The following is a 21,981-nucleotide window of genomic DNA, read 5'->3' as shown; positions in this document are numbered from 1 at the left end:
TGCAGAGAAGAGATGGTAAGGATCTGAACTGGGGTCGTGCCTATCCTAACGGGGAACAGATCATGCGTTTAAGAACCATTTCCGAGACAAAAATGCCAGGACTTGATGTTGGAAATACGAGATGAGGCAGAGGGAGATTTAGAGATTTCTGAAAAAACTAGGAGGTTGAGATCCAGTTAAGAGTTTTGAGCTTTAAACTTGAAAGGGGATCCTGAAGACTGTCCCAGGGAAGAGGATGTGTGTATTCAGTCATGTCTGACTCTGTGAGACCCCATGGACTGTAGCCTGCCAGGCTCCTCTGTCCGTGGGATTTTCCAGGTGAGAATACTGGAGTGGGCTGCCATTTCCTCCTCCAGAGGCTCTTCCTGACCCAGGGATCAAACTCATGCCTCCTTCACTGCAGTATGATTCTTTACCACTAAGCCACCCGGGGAAGAAGACAGCGTCACTAAATAAGGGAACGGAGTTTTTCTTAGGCCAAAACAAAGATAACACTCAAACTTTGAGAATAAGAACCAGCACTAAGCAGCCAAATTGGCCTAAACATATATATATATATATATACACACACATACATACACACATATACATACATACATAAAATTTAGACTTTGTTGCAGCAATGCTGTTTCCCAGCAGAACATTCCTCTGCTCTAAAGTCATGAACAAAATTACAGATTTCTCACTGTAACCAGATCCCAACTTCCTGTTTGAAAGCTTCCTATCTTTCCACAGACTCAAAAACAAGCTCCAGCTGGCCTGATAAAATTACAATTGCTCTTTAGGTGCAAAGAGTCACCATTTTTGCTGTGCTGCACAGAATGTAGTTTTGCTGCTGTGATTCATTGAGCAATTTGCTGGAGACTTGGGGGTGGGGGGACTTGTAACCCAGGACACTAGCTTTGTGTCTCCTCTATGGGGAGAAAGAATTCTGGTCTTTCCAGTTTGCTGGGCTTCCCTGGTGGCTCAGACAGTAAAAAAAATCTGCCTGCAGTACGAACGACCTGGGTTTGATCCCTGGTTTGGGAATATCCCCTGCAGAAGGAAATGGCAACCTACTCCAGCATTCTTGCCTGGAAAATCTCTTGGACAGAGAAGCCTGGTGGGCTACAGTCCATGGGGTCACAAAGAGTCGGACACGACTGAGTGACTAACGCACACTTCCAGTTTGCTAGTACATGCTCAACTCTCCCACCCATTTACACCTCTATAGTCCACACAGCTCAGATGTTCTACCCACTCGCTAGTTTCCAAATGCATGTGTGTTTCTTTCCTATGATAACTCCCAGGCTCCCAACCCTATTGCCAACATAAGGCCTGTTTTAGACAGACTGAAGAGGGCTAGCTTGAACTTCCAGTGCTATGATGAATAAGAATGGTGAGAATAGGTATCTTTGCCTTGTTCCTGATCTTAATGGTGAAAGTATTCAGTCTTTCACTTTTAAAATAATGATACTAGTGACAGGGATTTTGGTGCATTTTATTTATGAAATTAAAGTAATTCTCCTCTATTCCTAATTTGCTGAGAATTTTTATCATAAATAAGTATTGGATTTTGTCAAATGCTTTTTCTGCATCAATTGATAAGATCGTATGATTTTCTTCTATAGTCTATGGACATATTGAATTACATTAATTGATGTTTGACTATTGAACCAGACCTTACATACCCAGAATACATTGTAGTTGGCCATGACATGTAATTCTTTTTATCCATTGCTGGATTCAGTTTACTGATATTTCACTAAAGATTTTTGTATCTCAATTTATGAGAAATATTCGTATGCAGTTTTCCTTTTCTTGTACAGTCCTTTATCTGGTTTAATATTTATCATAGTAATACCACATAAAAACACGTTGAGAAGGGTTTCTTTCTATTCTATTTTTCTGGAAGGGATTATGTAAACTTGGTATTAATTCTTCTTTAAATGTTTGGCAAATTTGTTTACTGAAACTGGGCATGGAGATTTCTTTGGGGGGAGCCTTATATTACAAATTGGAGTTTCCCAGGTGGTGTGAGTGGTAAAGAACCTGTCTGCCAATGCAGGAGACATAAGAGACGTGGGTTCGATCTCTGGGTTGGGAATATCCCCTGGAGGAGGGCATGGCAACCCACTCCAATATTCTTGCCTGGAGAATTTCCATAGACACAGGAGCCTGGCAGGCTATAGTCCCTAGGGTCTCAAAGAATCGGACACAACTGAAGCAACCTAGCACACACATATTACAAATTAAAATTTTTTAGTGGTTATAGGAACCTTTACCAGCCTATTAAATCTTGACTGAATGGTGGTAGTTTGTGGGTTTTAAGGAGTTAGTCCATTTCTTTAATGTTGTCAAACTTATAAGCACAAAGTTGCGTTATTCTCCTATTATCCTTTTAATGGCTGCAGGATCTATAGTAATATCCTCTGTTTTATGCCTGATGTTGCTGATTTATGTGTTTTCATCTTGTATCTTTGTCAGTCCTGATAAAGGTTTTATAGCTTTATTGAAGAAACCAGCTTTTTGTTTCACTGATTTTCCTGTATTGTCTTCCTGTTTTGAATGGTATTTATTTCTGCTCTTATCTTTGATACTTTATTTTTCCCTCTTGCTTTGTGTTTATACTGCTCTTGTTTTTCTAGGTTTTTATTGATTTATTTTTGATAAGAATCCAGATTATTGATACCTATTATCATCTCTGATGTTTTAGGTACTATAAATTATCCTTTAAGCATGGCTTAAGATAGGCCTCACATATTTGCATATGTTGTATTTTTATTCAGTTCTGTGTATTCTTAAAAGAATTTTGCTTTGAGACTTCCTTTTTAATCCATGTGTTATTTAAAAGTGTGTGTCTTAATTTCTAAGTATTTTGAGATTTTTCCTACTGTTGTTTACTGTTGATGAGTTTTAGTTTGACTCCATTATGATTAAATAATACACCCTGTATGATTTCAGGTCTTTAACATTTGTTGAGGCTTGTTTTATGGCCTGCCATATATATGTGTACTGGTGCTAGGTCACTTCAGTCGTATCCAACTCTTTGTGACCTCATAGACTGTAGCCCGTCAGGCTCCTCTGTGCATGGGATTCTCCAGCAAGAATACTGGAGTGGATGGCCACGCCCTTCTCCAGGGGATCTTCCTGACCCAGGGATCGAACCCACATCTCTTACGTCTCCTGCATGGGTTCTTTTACCATTAGCGACACCTAGGATGCCTGTGTATATATATATATATATATATATATATATATATATATATATATATATATACAGTAAATATACAAATATTAGTAAAATCAAAAGCAACTAGATAAACTATATATGATACTCTGTTTTCATTTAAGATATTATTATCATCAATGTTTCAGTTGATATATGTCTGTATAACTGGATTTTTTTTAATGCTTTTGGTTGCAAGAGTTACACGCTGAATGGAAACTAACTTTAAGCAGCAAAGTCCGAGTTAAAAAGTTCGCATAACTGAGAAGTTTCAGAATGGACATTCTACTTTTGAATGTAGCCGAATCAAAGGAGAGAAAAGTCATTCTCTCTTGCTTTTTCTCCTTTGTCCCACCTCTGTTTTCTGTATTAACTTTATTCTCACTCATACTTTTTCCACACAGTGTCTAATATTGCTACCCACATTTCTTCACATGATCTAGCTATTTCAGATAATCTAGATAGCTTATTATTTCAGATAATCTCCCCCTCGCCCGCCCACAATGGCTTCAGGGAAACATCCGAGAGTGGCTCTGATTTGCTGGGGCCTGTGTCATGTCTTCATGCCTCAGTCAGTCACTGTGGCCAGGGAAGAGATACCCTAATTGAGCAGATTGGATTGCGGTCTGACTCGATGCGCCATATGATTGACCAGCTCAGAAAGAGTAGAGTGGTGGTGGTGGGAAAAACAGTGGTGGGTAAAGAGCAACCCAAATCTTCTACAGCATCCTGAAGTCAAAAGATACTGTCACCCAAAATATATCTCCCCTTTTGTATACTTCAAGTAGAAATGATTTGAGTATGCTGCTGCTGCTGCTGCTAAGTCACTTCAGTCGTGTCCGATTCTGTGCCACCCCATAGACGGCAGCCCACCAGGCACCCCCCGTCCCTAGGATTCTCCAGGCAAGAACACTGGAGTGGGTTGCCATTTCCTTCTCCAGTGCATGAAAGTGTAAAGTGAAAGGGAAGTCACTCAGTCGTGTCCAACTCTTAGCGACCCCATGGACTGCAGCCCACCAGGATCCTCCATCCATGGGATTTTCCAGGCAAGAGTACTGGAGTGGGGTGCCATCGCCTTCTCTGTGATTTGAGTATGTGATGAGGCGATAACAGTGTGAAACCAAAATGAATCCCCTTTTATATAGGCATCTTTAACAACCATATTTATTCTCTTGTGCATTGTTAAACAAGCAGAAATTAGTTGGTGCAAAAATCTTTGCCCCATGTGTTGAAAGATAAGTGAAAAATGTTAGTTGCTCAGTTGTGTCTGACTCTCTGCGACCCCATGGACTGTGGCCTGCCAGACTCCTCTGCCCATAGAATTCTCCAGGCAAAAATACTAGAGTGGATTGCCATTTCCTTTGCCAGGGGATCTTCCTGACCCAGGGATTGAACCTGTGTCTCCTGCATTACAGGCAGAGTCTTTCCATCTGAGCCATCAGGCAAACCCAAACAAGCAGAAATTAGTGGATGCAAAAATCCCTGTGCCATGTGTTGAAAGGTAAGGATTATTTAAAAATATTTATTTATTATTTGGCTGCACCGGGTCCTGGTTGTGGCCTGTGGAATCTTAGGTTGGGACACTTGAACTCCTAGTTGTGGCCTGTGGGGTCCAGTTCCCTGACCAGGGATCAAACCCAGGCCCCTTGCCTTGGGAGCGCAGAGTCTTAGCCACTGGACCACCAGGGAGGTCCCAAAAGATAAGTTTAAAAATAGGCAGTAACAGGAAGATAGGACTTTAATGGCGGGTGGATGAATATACTGAAAGCACTGGAGAGGGCATACCGCATGTCAGGAATGAAGTAGGTACGCGTGTGAACAGGCAGGAAGTCCATAGTAAGATGGAGTAAATTGGAAGTGGAATTGTTGAGAAGAAAAAAAAAGTTGAAAAAATTCAGAAAAGGAACAGAATACCAATTAACATTTATATGAGAAGTCGTGAAAGACCACACAAGTACAAATGCAAAAAACCGGGGGCAAAGAGACCACTGCACCCGGGCAGCCTGAGCTTGCTTTCCCATTGCCGCACGAGCCTCCCCATCTTCTTTATTCCCCATATTCAGCCCTCTCATGAATGATACTGACATTATTTGAGTCCAGGAAAGCCGGATCAGAAAGTGTTCCCGATCCCAGACTCCCCTTTCACTGGTCTGCTGGGAGTTGGAAATCTTCTCCTATCTCATTCCACACAGGAAGTGATATTCTCCCAGGAGCACTAGTCCTGGCCACCCTGGCTGCTGATAACAAGCCTCTCTGTCATCCAGGGGGCGGGACCCCTCCTGCCTCCTTTCTCAGTTTTTAGCAACAGCAGCAGCTGTTCAAGTCACACAGTTTCTCCTTGTGGTTCTTGATCTCTTTCTTTCTTCAAAAAAATATTTTTTTTTAATGAAGTCTTTACCTTTCTCAAACTGCTTTCCCAATGTGAGGCCAAGAGATTAAATCGCCTCAGGATAACTCACCCACCAGCTGTTGCTGCTGGCTTCCCGTGATTGTCAGTGACTTCATTGAAAACGTATGTGTGATCTTTCAACATGTCCACAAGTGGAGGGGGGAAAAGAATTGCTGCTGGAAAAAAGTTTCCTGATGTTTCACTAAGTGCATGCACATAATGAAACGGGATCTCAGGACTGTCATTTCAAATGACTCCCTGGCCCCTCTGCTTTCTCCCTTCTTTTGATTTTAGCAGCCAGAGTCCAAAGCTTTGCCACACATAGAGTTGAGCCGTTTAGCTGTGCAAGCATCGGGTTCTGGGGGAAGGCAGGAAGTGTGAGCAAGGCCTGGCCACCCACTCAAGGCTCATGGCAGTGCTTTCGGCAGTTCAGTTACTGCGTTTCTAGCCACTCTGTGTCCAAGAGTAAACCTGCCTCTTCAGGCATTCTTCTAGCAAACAGATGGAGTCTTAGTTGCAGCACTCAGGATCTTCAATGTGGCGCATGGGCTCTCGAGTTAAGACACAGGCTCAGTAGTTGTAGTGTGGGGGCTTAGTTGCCTGAGGCATATGGGATCCTAGTTCTTTGACAGGGATCGAACCCACATTTCCTGCATTGGAAGGCAGATTCTTAACCACTGGTAAGCAGTCACCTAGTCATGTGACCTCCTAGACTGTAGCCTGCCAGTCTCCACTGTCCATGGAATTTTCCAGGCAAGAATACTGGTGTGGGTTGCCATTTCATCCTCCATCTTGATCACTGGACTGCCAGGAAAATCACCAGAAGTGCTCTTTGAGGAGAAGCTGACCCTGAAGTTAAACTGGGAGCATTCCTTTATTTAGTCAGAATTATTAAGTTTTTACAAAGCAAGTCTCTATATTATGTGTTATGAATACAAGAGAAGTGTGACATGGAACCTACCCTCCCAGCGTACAGATATGTAAATATTCAATTAAAATATATTTCACATCCCTGTGTTAGAAATAAATCAGAGTCTGTGAACACACATGAAAAGAGGCAATTCCTGCAATCTCCCCAGACCTCCCAAGGTTATATTAACTGTCCTTCTTAAGTGTGTTCATAGCTCCTGGTTTATCTCTACCACAGGACTGTGACAACAGTAGTAACAGCTAACACTTCCTGAGGACTTGCACGTGTCAGAGTGTTCCATTTGCTTTCTGCGTTTTATCTCATTTAGTCATGGCAACCCCTCTACAATATAGCTACTATTGTTAGCCTCATTGAACAGGTGGTGAAATTGTGACCTTGAGAGATTAAATAATCTGGCCAGGTCATGCTAGAGATAAATAGGGGATGGCGCCAGTATTCTAATCCAGGTTCTAACTGTTATGTTCAGTTGTCTTTCTGGAGTTAACCAGGAAAAGAAGGAAGAAGAAGTGTTCTAGATACTGGGATCAGCCCAGCAACAATGATGCAGAGCAAGAAGAGGGCATGGCCATTCCAGGAGCTACAGGAGTTTGGAGTTTTGGAAACCCATGGTGCATCTTGGTGTGTGGGAGAGAATAAGGATGAGGAGTGGCTGCATGATGGATTTTGATGAACCTCTTTTTCTGGAATCTTATTCATGATCGTGGCCGATATTCTAAAAACAAAGTCGGGAGAAAAGGAAATAAAAGAAATTCCGTGCATTAAGACAAAGCAAGAAAAGAGTGAAAAACAAAATTGCATGGATCAGACAAAAGGGAGTTTAGCATAATGTGGGGGATGAACTCATGTAAAAATGGGAGCTCCATAAAGGTTACAAAATAATAATACTTGACGAGGATGAGATAGTTAGCATCACTGATTCCATGGACATGAATTTGAGCAAACTTTGGGAGATAGTGAAAGACAGAGGAGTCTGGTGTGCTGTAGTCCATAGGGTTGCAAAGGAGTTGGACAAGACTTGGCTACTGAACAACAACAATAATGCAAAATTATTTTGTATTAGTTTGGAAAAAAAATTATTGAATAATTTTGTATTATTATTACTATTTTGGCCTATTTTATTCACTGATGCCTAGAAAGGTGGAACGATGCCCAGATTATAGTGAGTACTGAAATATTTGATTGACTAGATGAATGAATGAATGAGGCTGATAGGATGAGTTAGACCCAAATCACTGAGGTGTTTATGTTCTGTCCTAGTAAAGATTTTAAATTTCTTTTTTTTTCTCTGAAGTTTGATTGGAATAATGATATATATGAATTTAAGAAGAATATCTTTGGTTACCATGGGCACTATGGATTATGGTCAATTTTGTCAAGATACCAGAAATGGACCATTATTTAAGGGGTCTTTGCAAAAGTGTCACAGAGTGCAATGAAAGCTGTGTATTCCTTTTGAGATGTTTTTGAGGAGCCATTTATATGGAGGTATCCAGTAACAAAAGGAAGAAGAGACAGCAGACTTCTGGAGAATGCTTTCAGAGATGGTCAGAAGACCTGGATCCAGGGAAGAAACTGTCAGAAATGCTTCAGAAAGTGCTCAGAATAAAATGATGAAGGGACAGTGATATTTCAAGCAGGTGGGGAGTCACCATGGCTAAATGCTTCAGAAAGGAAAGAGAAGTAATGTGAGAACTGAGGAAGGATCCTTGAACTTGCCGTTGATGGTCACTAGCGAACTTGGAGGAGGCCATCCGTCAGAGGGGCTTACGTTCCTGTGAGTTCCAGGAGCGAGTGGGAGAGTGTTTGGGAAAGTGTTAGGTATGTTTGGGATGTTTAAAAAGAAGAGGGAAAAGAAGATTGAGAGAGAGCAAAAAATAAGACAAAGTAAATAGTAATGCTTGTTTGCTTTTTGAATGCAAACTTTCAAAATAATTGAAGAGTAAAGGATTAGCCAAAGGGGAGAAAGGAAGAAATGTGAAACTGGATATCAAAGAAAAACAATGAGGCTGGAAAAGAATACAGATGAAGGAACTAGACTTACAAAGTAATGAAAAGCTTTTCTTTCTTAGACAGTGGATTGAGTTAGGGAGAAAATTTGGAGGAAGAAGAGAGAAATGTAATAAAGGTGTCGGTGTTCTGATAAGATCATTTTGAATGAATGAATGAATGAAGTCTGACTTCCCTTAGTGGGAGTAGCCTCTTTGGAAACTGTTAATCTAGCTTGTGGTAGAGACTGAGTAAATATTTATTGATTGAGTGAATTAGGACTCATATGAAGAAAAGAATTCATTCATGCTGAGACAGCAGGCTTGGCATAACCGTTTTGTGTGTGAAAGTGGGAATGTTACTGTGGAGAGTGGGAACTAGATGTGAATAAGAGAGGCACCACTCAGCACCTGAAATCCAGCTGGGGGTGGGCAGTTGATGGTTTTGCTAATTAGCACCATAAGCATTTTTCTCCTTTTCTGCACTCAAAAACCTGGAAATAGAGGGTAGAAATTGGAAAGGCAGATGATGACATGGAAAGTCAAGAAGAGACAGGAGGGGACTTGCACGACTGTAGCTGAAAGAGCTACCCCTTGGTCTCTAGCTAGTAGAGGACGCAAGAAAGATAGATCTGGGAGAGTGGGAAGGGATTTAGGGATAGAGTTGGAAACTAGGTCAAAGAGAAATTTTAGTGGAAATGAAGAAGTGGAATGTGAAGAATAAAAGCTTGCTTGCCTTTTTAAAACATAGCATTTATCAACTGTTTACATCCCAGGATTTCTTGAATTTACTGTATACTCTCATAAAGGGATAAATGACATGATCATTCCTAGTACTGCAGATGAGGAAACTGAGGTTATAGAAGTTATTTGTTCAATGTCACACAGCTTGTAAATTTCAGAATAGGAACTATCACCCTCAGCCATCCAGTTCCTAAATTGGATTGAATTCTTAGCCTCAACATTGTAATGGCACCTCGGGTTATATTAATACATGAATTTCAGAATCTGATATATTAGAATTGGATTAGCTTTTGGTGCTGGTGTTATCTAAGGGACAGGTCTGCATGTTCAGTGACTGAAGGGCAATGAAGGTGAAAGCTAAAGAGTTTATTCTAGATATTAAGTCAACAGTAAGAACATTATAATTTCCCCAATTGCCAGAAAAACCTTGGCATATGGAATTCTCTGAGACAAGCTTCTTTCCCCTTGTAATCATGTGTGTGCATACACAGATTGATTTAAATTTTCAGAAGCTGAATTAGCATCTGTGTTTGAGAAAGTTTGCATAAGATGCTGTGAAGTTCATTTTCCTTGCCTTCCGGGTTCTCAGTGGGTTCCCCAAAGAGGATCAGTTGTATTTCAATAAGATGAAAAGATTTAGTTTTACTCACTGAAACTGTTTCAGAAAAAATAATAAGGACCAACGTAATTCTGTCTGATTTTTAGGTCAACTGCTTAATTGGGAGTTGACCGCTTACTGGCAATTAACCTGGAGTGGAATGGACCTTGTTCTTCCTTGTCATTATCTCAGCCACACTTTGATAGGTTTGTCTTCTCACCGAATGTGACGTATCCTGGTGAGACACCTATTACCACAAGATACCCAGGTTTTGCAGATCGTTGTGAAGACACTTAGAATCTCAGAATTGGAAAAAAAAAAAAAAATTCTCTGCACAATTGGTCTGTGTTGAATAGGTTTTAAAAAGAAATGAGATGGATGATACCTCAGTAATCTCATCTTCATTTTATAATTGGAGAAACCAAGGCTCAGAGAGGCAGAAGTTTTCCTTTCCAGGTATAGGAAACTAAAAGTTTTGTTTTTGTTTTTTTTTGCTAACTCATTATCAGAGATTATGTGTAGCAGAGCTCATAATCCATTCTCCGTTTTCATTTAGCAACAGGTCCAAATATTTACATGAACATATTGCTCGCTACCTGACCAAATTTCCCACCTTTCCTTACAACAAGATGTGATCATGTGACTCAGTTTTGATCAATGTTATATAAGCAGTAGTGGCATTTGCATCTTCCAGATGTTCTCTTTAAAAGAGAGAAGGTATGTCCTTCAACTCTTTAATTCTGTTTAGTTCCTAGAATACGCAATTGCTAATTTCAGAAAGAAACTTGGATCATGAGGGTATTTTGGGAATTGAAGGACCAAACACAGAAGAGTCTTGGTTGCTGATGACGGGAAGTCAGTGTATCCGCTGTGAAATGCTTACCTTAAGGCTTTCAAACTTGAGAATGAGATTAATTTTTTCTTTACTTAAGCAATAATTTTCTAGGTCTCTTTTACTCACAGCAGAACTTAGTCCAGATGAACGCAAATATGTATGATTTGTTTTTATTAATCTTGGAAATGCTATTCCTGTGTGACTCGGACCTCTGGGGTTTGAGTCAATACTGAAGTACTTAGTGTTTCCGCCTACCTACGGATAGGTGTCAGTGATGTTGGGGCCCTGCAGCATTGGTAGGTTGACATATTTCCTGCTCCTAAATAATCCATTGTGATGTTTGAGCCCCTCCCAGTTCTGAGGAATTAAAGAAAACAAGGGTTTTTGTGACCAGGTAGATAGTGAAAACCAAGCTTCCTGTGACCTGGGGCCTCCCATTCTATTCCAGAAGTATTAACAATTAGCATTTCCCTGGGTTTCTGGGCTTTTGTGACTTGTCCAAGCTTCAGAGGTGACTCTGGAAACCCCAAGACTGGTTGGTGACCAAATTCAATCGAATCTTGACCAAAGGAGGCATTTTCCAGGACTGACACATCTTCACACGTGGCTCTAGACTGGACTACCTGCAGTAAGGAGTGTGAGAAGGAATTTTGCCGTGTTCTAGATTCTTAATCTGAACATACCCCAATAACCATAAATTATGTGAGAGGAGGGACTATGGCAGTGTTGTTCTGTCAGTGTTTGGCACTGGGGGCACCCTCTAAAGAATGAGTAAGCAAGAGAAAGTGGGAAAAGAAAGAAGGAGTGAGGAAGAAAGGAAGAATATATTAAAAAATAAAGAGAGAATTTTATGTATAGCATGAATGTCAAAATGACATGTAAAGTGTGTGTGTGTGTTTAAGTTAGTTTTAGGTAAAATTCTTTGTAAATGATTCTTGCGTTCTTCATCCAGTTTCTCTCAGTCATTAGTGTGTTTTGCTAATAAGGATGTTCTCTTGGATATAAAAGTGGGAATGCCTTTCACTCAATCTCCCAACTAGGAGTTAACTCAGCTGCTAGTTTTAAGAGACCTCAGGCCATTGAGCAAACGCAATCCCCAGAGTAATTAGCTTTAACCTCTCCAACCTTTTTTTTCCTCATTTGCTGCCCTCACACATTGGAATTTTTGCAGCTTCCTTGAACTCTGCTGTAGGGAGTCTTCTAGAGGAAATGGTTTTCATGAGGAGCCTTGGGAGATTAGTGAGTTTCTGTGAACACTTGGAGACTCCAAAGCAGCTGGTCCATAACACGAAGATTCCTCTCTTTTAAAATCTCTCATTGCAAAGATCTTTGTTGAAGAAAGATAGGAAGGCTCCATCTAGGTCCCTGGGCTCCTGTGAAGTAATGAAGGTGATGAGCTCATGGAACCAAAAAGGAGGTGATGGGAGGTCACCAGCTGTTCCATGAGCAAGAAGGAACAGGGTAATGGTAGACTTATGTGTCTCCAACTTAACTGCTTCACTTATGGCTCAGCTGGTAAAGAATCTGCCTGCAATGTGGGAGACCTGGGTTTGATCCCTGGGTTGGGAAGATCTCCTGGAGAAGGTAAAGGCTACCTACTCCAGTATTCTGGCCTGGAGAATACCATGGACCGTATAGTACATGGGGTCGCAAAGTGTCAGGCAAGACTGAGCAACTTTCACTTTCACTTTCAACTTAACTGCAACCTATAGGCAGTTAAGTATAAGCTACTCCTCTGAGCCTTCCAGCAACTATCCAAGTGGTAACATTATGTACAAGAAAATGTGTGCGTGCTCAGTTGCTTTAGTCGTGTCTGACTTTTTGCAACCCTGTGGACTGGAGCCCTCCAGTTTCCTCTATCCATGAGATTCTCCAGGCAAGAATATTGGAGTGGGTTTGCCATGCCCTCCTCTAGGGGATTTTCCCAACCCAGGCATCAAACCTGTGTCCCCTGCGTCTCCTGCATTGCAGGCAGATTCTTTACCCACTGAGCCACCTGAGAAGCCCAAACCAATGAGATTACACTTTAAAAATCATGTTATTAAGATATAATTCCCACTAAAAAGTGTATCATTCCATGTATTTTTGTATACCAGAACCAAATCATTCAAAGAACCGCTGATCAGAGTTAAAGATCTCATCCAGGTGAACCCTGATATTCGAGGGCATCGCTATTGCTCAAAACATGTTTGGACGTTCCTGAGAACTGCCTTCAGGGCTTATAGCACATTCTTTTGAGAATGTTCTTTCTTCCCTATGGTGCTGAATCTTTATCCTCTGAGGGTGGAGTCGAGGGTGGAGTCCATTCTTTGGAAACAGACAAGTGTCATGTAGAGCCAATTCTGTTGAATAAAGGTTCTGATCAAGCTGTGTAATGTTTGGAGTCAAAACCAAAGGGTGGATTTAAAGTCTTGATTTACTTTCTTGTGTGGCTTAGAAGCATGTCCTAAATGAAGTGAAGAAATTATTTGACTTTAATCTCTCTCACTAGCATTGTTGGGTTAAGTAGCAAATTTTCCTTTCAAAGAGATAAATCAATTTCTTTCCCTTACAGTCACACTTGTGTGTGAAAATGCTAACTACACTAGAAAGATAGGGGTGAACAAACACTGGACCAGGAAATAGAAGATGAGAGGAAAAATTCAGGTCCCATCACTTACACCCAAGTATGCCACTTAACTTCACCAGGTTTCCATTTCTGCCCTGTAATTGAGGCTAATACCGTCTGCCTTGTATATTCAGCAGTAAGTTTAAAACTGCTGTAATATGTGAAAGGGAGAGTATCTAGTCTAAAAATTCTCACTGTTGCAACTTCAAGAAAAAGTGCCTTCCAGAGCTGAAGTCATGGGTGTTAAGGATTGGGTGGAGATTTTGCTGGGAGGCATCAAGTTTATAGTAGGGCCGGGCCTGCTGCTGCTGCTAAGTCACTTCAGTCGTGTCCAACTCTGTGCTACCCCATAGACAGCAGCCCACCAGGCTCCCCCATCCCTGGGATTCTCCAGGCAAGAACACTGGAGTGGGTTGCCATTTCCTTCTCCAATGCATGGAAGTGAAAAGTGAAAGTGAAGTCGCTCAGTCGTGTCCAACTCTTCGTGACCCCATGGACTGCAGCCTACCAGGCTCCTCCATCCATGGGATTTTCCAGGCAAGAGTACTGGAGTGGGGTGCCATTGGGAGAGAGTAAATCTGAATCTCTTTTTGTGACCCAATGATCTTAATCAACTTGTCCTTAAGGAGCCTTTAAAGTTTACTTAAGATAGATGTTTCTGTGTCTTTCTTCCTTCCCTGCTTTCAACCTAGTCACCTGCTATTCAGCCTTCACATTTCAGTTTAAAAATCACTTTCTCATGTATTTTTTCCTGATTCCTCTTCCTGCAACTAGGTAATGTCCCTCTGACACCTGGTTCCATAAGCTATATGCTCCTTTTCTGTGCAAATCTGTTTCTGGTTACAATTATTTATCAATATTTGCTAATGTCTCTGTTTGGGTCAGCTCTGTGTTCCCATTACTTAGCATAGTACCTGGCGTGAGTCACGTGCACGGCAAATATTGACTGAGTGTGTTTACAACCAGATTCTTCTTTCCTTCAATCTTTAAGCTTGACAGGATATTTCACACAGGAGCTCATGCTGTATTTTTCTAAAAATTACCATGGACTAAAAAATTTGTTTTGTTGTTGTTCAGTCGCTCAGTTGTGGCCAACTCTTTGCGGCTCCATGGACTGCAGCACGCCAGGCTTCCCGTCCTTCACCATCTCCTGGAGCTTGCTCAAACTCATGTCCATTGAGTTGGTGAGTAAATTTGTAGAAGAGATATATGTGTTTTTTAATGCCCGTTTTCTGCTGAGGGGCAAACTGAGGCTTTAGAAAGGAAGTGGTTTATTGAATGTCAACAAGCTAAGTAGGGATAGAAGCTGGACCCGAGCTCATGTTCATTGCTGTCATGAGTAACGTTATACTTTACTCTGTCCAGTAACTGTTTTCTAGCCCTGTGTTCATTTTTTGTGAGCACATTGTAATGAACAGTGTTTCCAAAATTTCCAAGTGTCAATTCTGTATAAGTCAGGATTTGTTTTGACTTTGTGGGAAAGAAAACACCAAAATACGGTTTTTGTTCTTCAAATTGAGGTTTATTTCTCTTTGAGGTGAAGGTCCTAAGGGACCCATATTAGGGACCACGTTCCTATCTTTTACCTTTTACATAGGTCTTCCATTCCCAAGTTCATCTCAATCATCAAGATGGTTATTTTTTCAGCTGGCACTTCTGAGGAAAGAGGAAAGGCAAGGACAGCTCCCTTTGGTTAAGGACATTTCCAGGAAGTGGCCGTCACTACTCCTGCTCACATTCTATTGGGCAGGACTTACCACGTGACCATACCTAGTTGAAATGGAGGCAGGAAAATGTAGTGTTTGTCCCACTCAGGCACGTGTCCAACTGAAAAAACAGGTCTCTGTTACTGAGGAGGAAGGTGTGAATGGATAGTGGGGATAACTCCCACAAATGCTTAGATTTCAGAGGATGGTCTGTCTATCTATAATCCAAGAGTAGAATTGGCCAGGGCTAGAAGAACAATGGGGCTTCCCTGGGTGGCTCAGATGGTAAAGAACCTACCTTCAATGCAGAAGACCCAGATTTGATCCCTGGATTGGGACGATCCCCTGGAGAAGAAAATGGCAACCCACTCCAGTATTCTTGCCTGGAGAATCCCATGGACAGAGGAGTTTGGTGGGCTACAGTCCATGGGGTTGCAGAGAGTTGAACTCGACTAACATTTTCACTTTCAGGAGAAAAATGAGAAGTTTACAAAATACTTTGAGCATTCTCCTGTGGTTATGCATGTAGAAATGTATGGGTATAAAATATTCTGGACTTTTTCCTTCAGATAGACCAATCTGGGGATTGGGTATATATGTGGAAATGGAAAATTCCCAGAGGTGGTCTTATGAAATAGTCCGTGACAGTTTTTTTTTTTTTCCCCATTTATACACTAATTCATCTATTGATTCACTGAACATTATTGAAGGCCTGCTAGCCTTCAGGCACAAAGTCAATTTCCAAATGTTGTCATGACTAGGATAAACAAATCCTGACTCCTCAGCTCTGCAAGCATATTTAAACAGGACTGATGGAGTCATGCAGCTACTGTCTGATATGTTCCAAAAATCTCAGTGTTTTTACCTCAAATCTTAAGAATAAGACAGTATTTCCCAAGAGAGGATCATTTTATTTCTTTTCATGCTGCCTCTACAGAAATGCTGTCTTCCTCTCATGGACCTTGTTGCAGGACAGAGGACTTTAGGGTGATGCGTATGTCACCTAGAGCTGACACAGAGCAGACTCATGTTCAAAACCAGCATGCTCTTTTACTTCTTTGAACACATGCCAGGTACGTAGGCATAAAGAATCACACTGAACTGTCACAGCAGCTCTGTGAATGACTGTGCTATTGGGTAACTTGATGAAGCCTGAGTCCCACCACCTTATATAAGCTACACCTGAGCTCTCACTCTAGACACCTCAAGCAGATTAACAGTCTAAACACATGCACTGTGCTCATGCTTGCTAACTTCAGAATCACAGGTTCAAGGCAAGTCCCTCAGGCCATCTTCCAATCAGATCAATAATATAGTCATAAAATTTCTAGACTCACCACTGCTTTAAAGTGTACCATTAGGACAAATCTATAGGCGAAGTAAAGAGGCTCAGAGAGGTTCCTCAAGGGCACACAGTGTGTAAGAAGCACAGCCAGGCTACAAGCCCTCTGCTACAGATCCGATTCTGTTCATGGTAAGAGCCCCATGCAGACTGTCTGGATGAACAAATGAGCACTCCAGAGAGAATGTGAATGTTCAGGTCCTACTGTGGGAACCCTTTTGAAGAGTTGTATCCTCATTCCTACAGAGCTAAGTGCTCTTGGGACTGGATACAGGTTGCTAACACCTGTGCACAGCCAAGTATCTATGGAACCAGGCAGTTGACTCCTTGGAACGTTACTATTTCTTTGTTTGGCTGCACTGGGGCTTAGTTGCAGCACATGTGGTATCTTCTTTAATTGTGGCATGTGGGATCTAGTTCCCTAACCAGGGATTGAACCTGGGTCCCCTGAATTGGGAGAGTCTTAGCCTCTGGACCACCAAGGAGGTTCCCCCCTTAGAACTTTAGAGCAAGACCGTCTTTCAAGAGTTTTCAGATCTAAGTCCTTGATTTAGGAGCTGAAGAAAAGGAGGTTCAGAGAGTTCTAATGACTTCCTGTGGTCACACAGTGAATTAATGATAGGAGTGAGATAAGAGTCCAGGTCCAACCCCCCGCTGCTACTGAAGACCTTGTTTATACCTCACTGCCTGGGGAATGAGCAAAGGAGGAGGCAGAGGCAAAGGATGTGTGATCCTGGAATATAATGATCTTCTGTTCATGGTACTTAGAGCTTAATGTTTGAGGGCTGCAGAAGGACTGAATTAAGACTAACTGGTAAATGATGGCTGGGAGGACACCACTTAAATCATTTCCCACCCCTCTCAGAGTATGTGGATATGAATAAAGCCACTTACTGCATTCCCACTGGAAGAGGCTGACGCCTTTGCTGGGTTATCAGTTACACCTTAACTACACTATCCAGTAACCACTTAAGAAGGATTAGTGGATAATCAGTTGAGTGGAGGCAGATGATGTCAGAAGGAGGATCATGGACCTGCTAATGGTATACTTCATGATATTTCCTTGGTGCATTTGATATTTCTCAAAAAAATTCATTTGTGGCAGTATCACATGGAAGAGAGGGCACTTAGGTTAGAATCCTAAGTCCATGGTGTGCCGCACTCACCCTAGAACCTAGGGCACGAGTGAAACCCAGCTTCAGCTATAGGAAACTGAGGCCTGCGAGAGATGTGTCATGATAGGGGCCCTGTCGGTCTGTTGTTCATCGGGGTATCCTCAATACTGAGTACATGCTGGACACAGTGAGTCTTTAATTAATAGTTGCTGAATAAACTGAGGCTTGTGAAAAGTACTCAGAATTGAAAGGGTACTAGGAGTTGCAGTGGGACTATTTAGAAGCTATTTTCAAAATAAGAATAAAGAAGGAAGAGGCTCATTGCTCAGGGCAGAAAACAATGTTAACGGAGAAGAGAAAGGAGACATTGCTGAGTAAGTTTTGTAAAATATATCATCTCTGTCAGGGATAATGATCTTCCAGCTGGAAAGGACAGACATGGAGAGGAGGATACATGAGGAAATGCTATGGAAGCACAGAGGTCGAGATGCAGAAACAAAATAAGTAGGTCCCCCCAGGGCAGAAGCAGACCTTTATTAAAGGCACATCAGGCACTGTGTTAGGGGTTTTAGATATGCAGTTGAATTCCTTTCTCACAGCAGCTCTGGAAGACGTATATTATATCCATTTTACAGGTAAAGAAACTATAGGAAGAAAATAAATCATTTGCTCAAGGTCACCACCTTGAATAAACGACTTTTAATACAGAGATTTGAATACACAGTTGTAACTCTAAGTAATCTTCCAGGAACTACAGAGGACAATTCCAGAGAACTGAAGATGGGCAAATTATTCAAAGTTAAATAGGAAGAAAATATAAGTGGTAGAATTTCCATCTAAATTTGATGTCTGTCCCCAAGAAAACCCTACAGCTGAAAATGTGTACATATAAAAAAATTACATATATATGTGTGTGTGTGTATGTTAGTCGTTCAGTTGTGTCTGACTGTTTGTGACTCCATGGACTGTAACCTGCCAGGATCCTCTGTCCGTGGAATTCTCCAGGCAAGAATCCTGGAGTGGGTAGCCTTTCCCTTTTCCAGGGGATCTTCCTGACCCCTGGAAGGAAGGGGTCAGGATCAAACTTGTGACTCCTGCATTGCAGGCAGATTCTTTACCATCTGAGCCACCAGGGAAGCCCATGTATATATATACAAATGTGTATGTGTATATATGTATAATATTTTTTTCCAGAACTTGGAAGCAGTGATCACCAGAAACTGGCATGGTTTACCTAAGGATATGAGAGGTGATGATATATTACCTTCTTTTCCTTTCTGGCAGGATTGCTAGGCCAGCAAAGCATCAAGTGCTCTGACACCATGTGTGTCAGGTTCAGCATGGGACTTGAAAGTTTCCTTCCTCATATTTTGGAAGAAAAACCTGAGAAATGAGAGCTGGACGATAGTAATTTTCTTCTTTAGGCCATACCACGAGGCTTGTGGGATCTTGGTTCTCTGACCAAGGATCAAACCCACCCACACCCTCGGCAGTGAAGACATGGAGTCCTAACCACTGGACAGCCAAGGAATTCCTGACAGTAATTTTCAATAGCTAGACAACTGCTTGAAGAATAGAGTACTCTTTAGCTACCTGCATACCTGTCTGTCTTCAGCCTTCTCTGTGAACACTTAGCTGATTGTTGGAAGTGAATACTGAGTTTGTTAAAACGTCTGATGCCATGGTGTCAGGAAGTATTGCTGGGAATCAAAACTTCAGTCCAAGAAGAAACAAGAGTTTCCTGTTGGCAAGAAGACCCAGTGATGAGCCAAGCTACAAGCTGGAAAATTGCACACAGAGCAAAGGGTGTGATAGTGATGATGCTGCTTAAGGACTGAGCTAGACCATCATCAGACTTCACTTTAGAGTAAGTCTCCTGAGCGTGCCACACTCTACTTAAGGACAACCTCAGGCACAGAGTTTTAAAGGAGAGTTGAACCCACCAATTGGCAGTGTGTGTGTGTGTGTGCACGTGTGTACACGGAGAGTGTCATGTGACTTTGAACATGGGGAGTGGAGCTAGGCAGAAGCGAGATTTGATATTTAAGCTAGATGGAAAAGAGGATTAGAGGGATTTATTAGTCATTGTCAAATAATCAATGGTCTTTTTATGTGGAGAAGAATTGGTGTGTTTCTTTATTTTACTCATATACGTTTGCTTTTCATGTCTTTCTTCCAAAAAGGTTTTGAAGTCACTAAAAAGTATTCAAAGTTGACTCTGAGTAACTGCAGAAGTCAGAACTAGGCCACATGATGAATATTATAAGGAGCCCATCCTAACCATCTGAGTTAAAAACAATGGCATGACCTGCCTGGACAAGTGGTGACCTCCCGTTCCTGGAAGCATGTAAGAGCTAGGGGACCAGAAGTGATGAGTGAACACACACACTCACAAACACATACACACATGTACACATACATACACACATACTCACAGACACACACACTCACACTGAGTTGGCTCAGTTGGCTTGTTAAGGTATCTTCCAGTGCAGTTTCTCTTATTTATTTAGTTAAGTTGGATCCTTGTCTTGTGTATATTGCTTTATTTTCAAATTGTTCTTTATAAAAACAAACACACCATAGTTACAACAGTCTTTGGGCTCTGGATGCAGTCACTAGTGTCCTGCACAGCTAAACTCAAGCTTGTAGGATAAGCTGCCATTGGGAAGATCGTCTTGGAAATATCGCTAGTCAGACCAATTTTACTAAGATACATAATGATCATAAGTTTGCTAATAAGTCATTTCTAATTATTTTGGAAAGAGGACTAAAAGCTGTGGTAGAGCTCGGGGCAAAATATACAAGACTTTTTTCTACAATTCTCCAGCCCCTTCTTCTCTGGGAAGCACTATTATGCATACACAGGGTTTTCATTTTTCTCTTTTCTGATCATATTCAGGCTTGACTGCCCTTGGCTACTCTTTGGCTCCTTGGGGTTTCAGAGCAGGGGAAGTGGGGGGCTGTAAGAAGCTACTGACATGACCCAAAGAAGCATTTCATGTTTCATCAAGAGAGTTTATGTTCAAAGAAGGAAAAAGATATAGCACGCAACTCTGTGCTCCCTGCCAATCAGAGACAAACCGGTATGAAATTACAACCATCGGACTCTTTCTGTTGTCTTTAAAGTTATGTCCAGAGGAATATGGGCTCTGCTGTTTCTCCAAGAGTCAGGTTTCCAAATTCAAGAGAACAGCACTTCCTAGGGAAGCCTTCTGTGATCTCTTCCAGAAAGCTGTCCTTCCCTTCCTCTAACTGTTGTATGTGCATCTTCCATGTTGTTGGTTATTTCCACATTTGTCTGCCTTTCTGAGGCAAAGTAACAGAATACTTGGAGCACAGACCCTGGAGCAACCCTGGCTTCAGATCCTGGGTTTGCCTTTACTGACCCTGCGCCTCTGGACAGCTCTCTCGCGGGCACAGTGAGGACAGCAGCGTCTGTCTTGCAGGGTTGTTTGCACACATCCTGAGATCCTGACATTGCAAAACCCTCAATACGATGAGCTACTGTGATGGTGGTGGTTGATAGAACAGGCTCTGGAACCAGACCTGCCTGGGTGAGTTTGTCGCAGTGCTCCATTGTTCCTCTATCTCAGCTTAGCCTTCCTCAGATGGAAGACGGGAAAAACCACAATCTCTGTCTCAGTGGGTTGTTGTCAGGGTGATTCAGGAAAGTGTCTGGCTCATGACACTCAGGAAAGGCTACACACCAGACTCAATTTTTCCCAGCGGTGACCTGTTCTAGTTCATCTCTTGTACTCTTAGCACCTGGTCTGGGTTTGGCACAACTTAGGGGCTATTGAATCTGTGGATGTTGACTCTCCTGGGTTAACCATCTCCCGTATCCTGCCCTCTGCTAGCATGGGGCAAGCACCCATATACACACATATCAGGAATGTGTATATATACACACATACACAACGTGTGCCCACCACACCCACAGACACCACATCCACACATACACACTGCATGTGCAATATACACAAACATCACACATACCACACCACACACCAAGCACAAAGGCATAAACAGCAGACACCGTCCCCCACACAGTCCACCATACCACATACACACCATGCACACACACACACCATGCACACACACACACACACACACACAGCATATACACACCACACCCAGAAAGACGATACCCACACACATACAGATGCTACAGCATACACCCAGAGACCACGCTTCTCACCCACAGATACACAATATTACACACACCACATGCACCGCACACCAAGCACCAATGTGCAAACACCTTCCCCCACCCCATCGTGTCACACCCACTCTCACACACAGTTACAACATACACATCACAGAAAGCACAGCTACACATCCACACACCTTTCCCTTCTCCCTCAGCTGCTCTGGGAGCTGACGGGAGCTGTGTCAGCTTCGAAGAAGTGACTCAACTTCCAGGGCTTGTTTCTACAAGCACGAAGTCCCTCATCAGCTGTGGCCACCTCCCTGAGAAGGCACGCGGGGCGAGTTCCAAATTTGCATTTTGGCCTGAG

At 42.1% G+C, this 21,981-nt stretch overlaps 1 long non-coding RNA gene across 1 annotated transcript; it reads left to right on the top strand.

Moving 5' to 3' along the window:
* Window positions 1-4,047: 4,047 nt before the first annotated feature.
* On the top strand, window positions 4,048-20,931 carry LOC138990730 (uncharacterized). The gene is made up of 3 exons (XR_011466830.1): window positions 4,048-4,709; window positions 14,376-14,482; window positions 18,746-20,931. It is a non-coding gene; the product is annotated as an uncharacterized lncRNA (long non-coding RNA).
* The last annotated feature ends 1,050 nt before the right edge of the window (window positions 20,932-21,981 follow it).

Source organism: Bos mutus, chromosome 14 (genome assembly GCF_027580195.1).
Source record: "Bos mutus isolate GX-2022 chromosome 14, NWIPB_WYAK_1.1, whole genome shotgun sequence".
Classification (NCBI taxonomy): Eukaryota; Metazoa; Chordata; class Mammalia; order Artiodactyla; family Bovidae; genus Bos; species Bos mutus.
The sequence above is the reverse complement of the archived record's forward strand: the minus strand, read 5'-3'. Positions and strand labels throughout refer to the sequence as shown.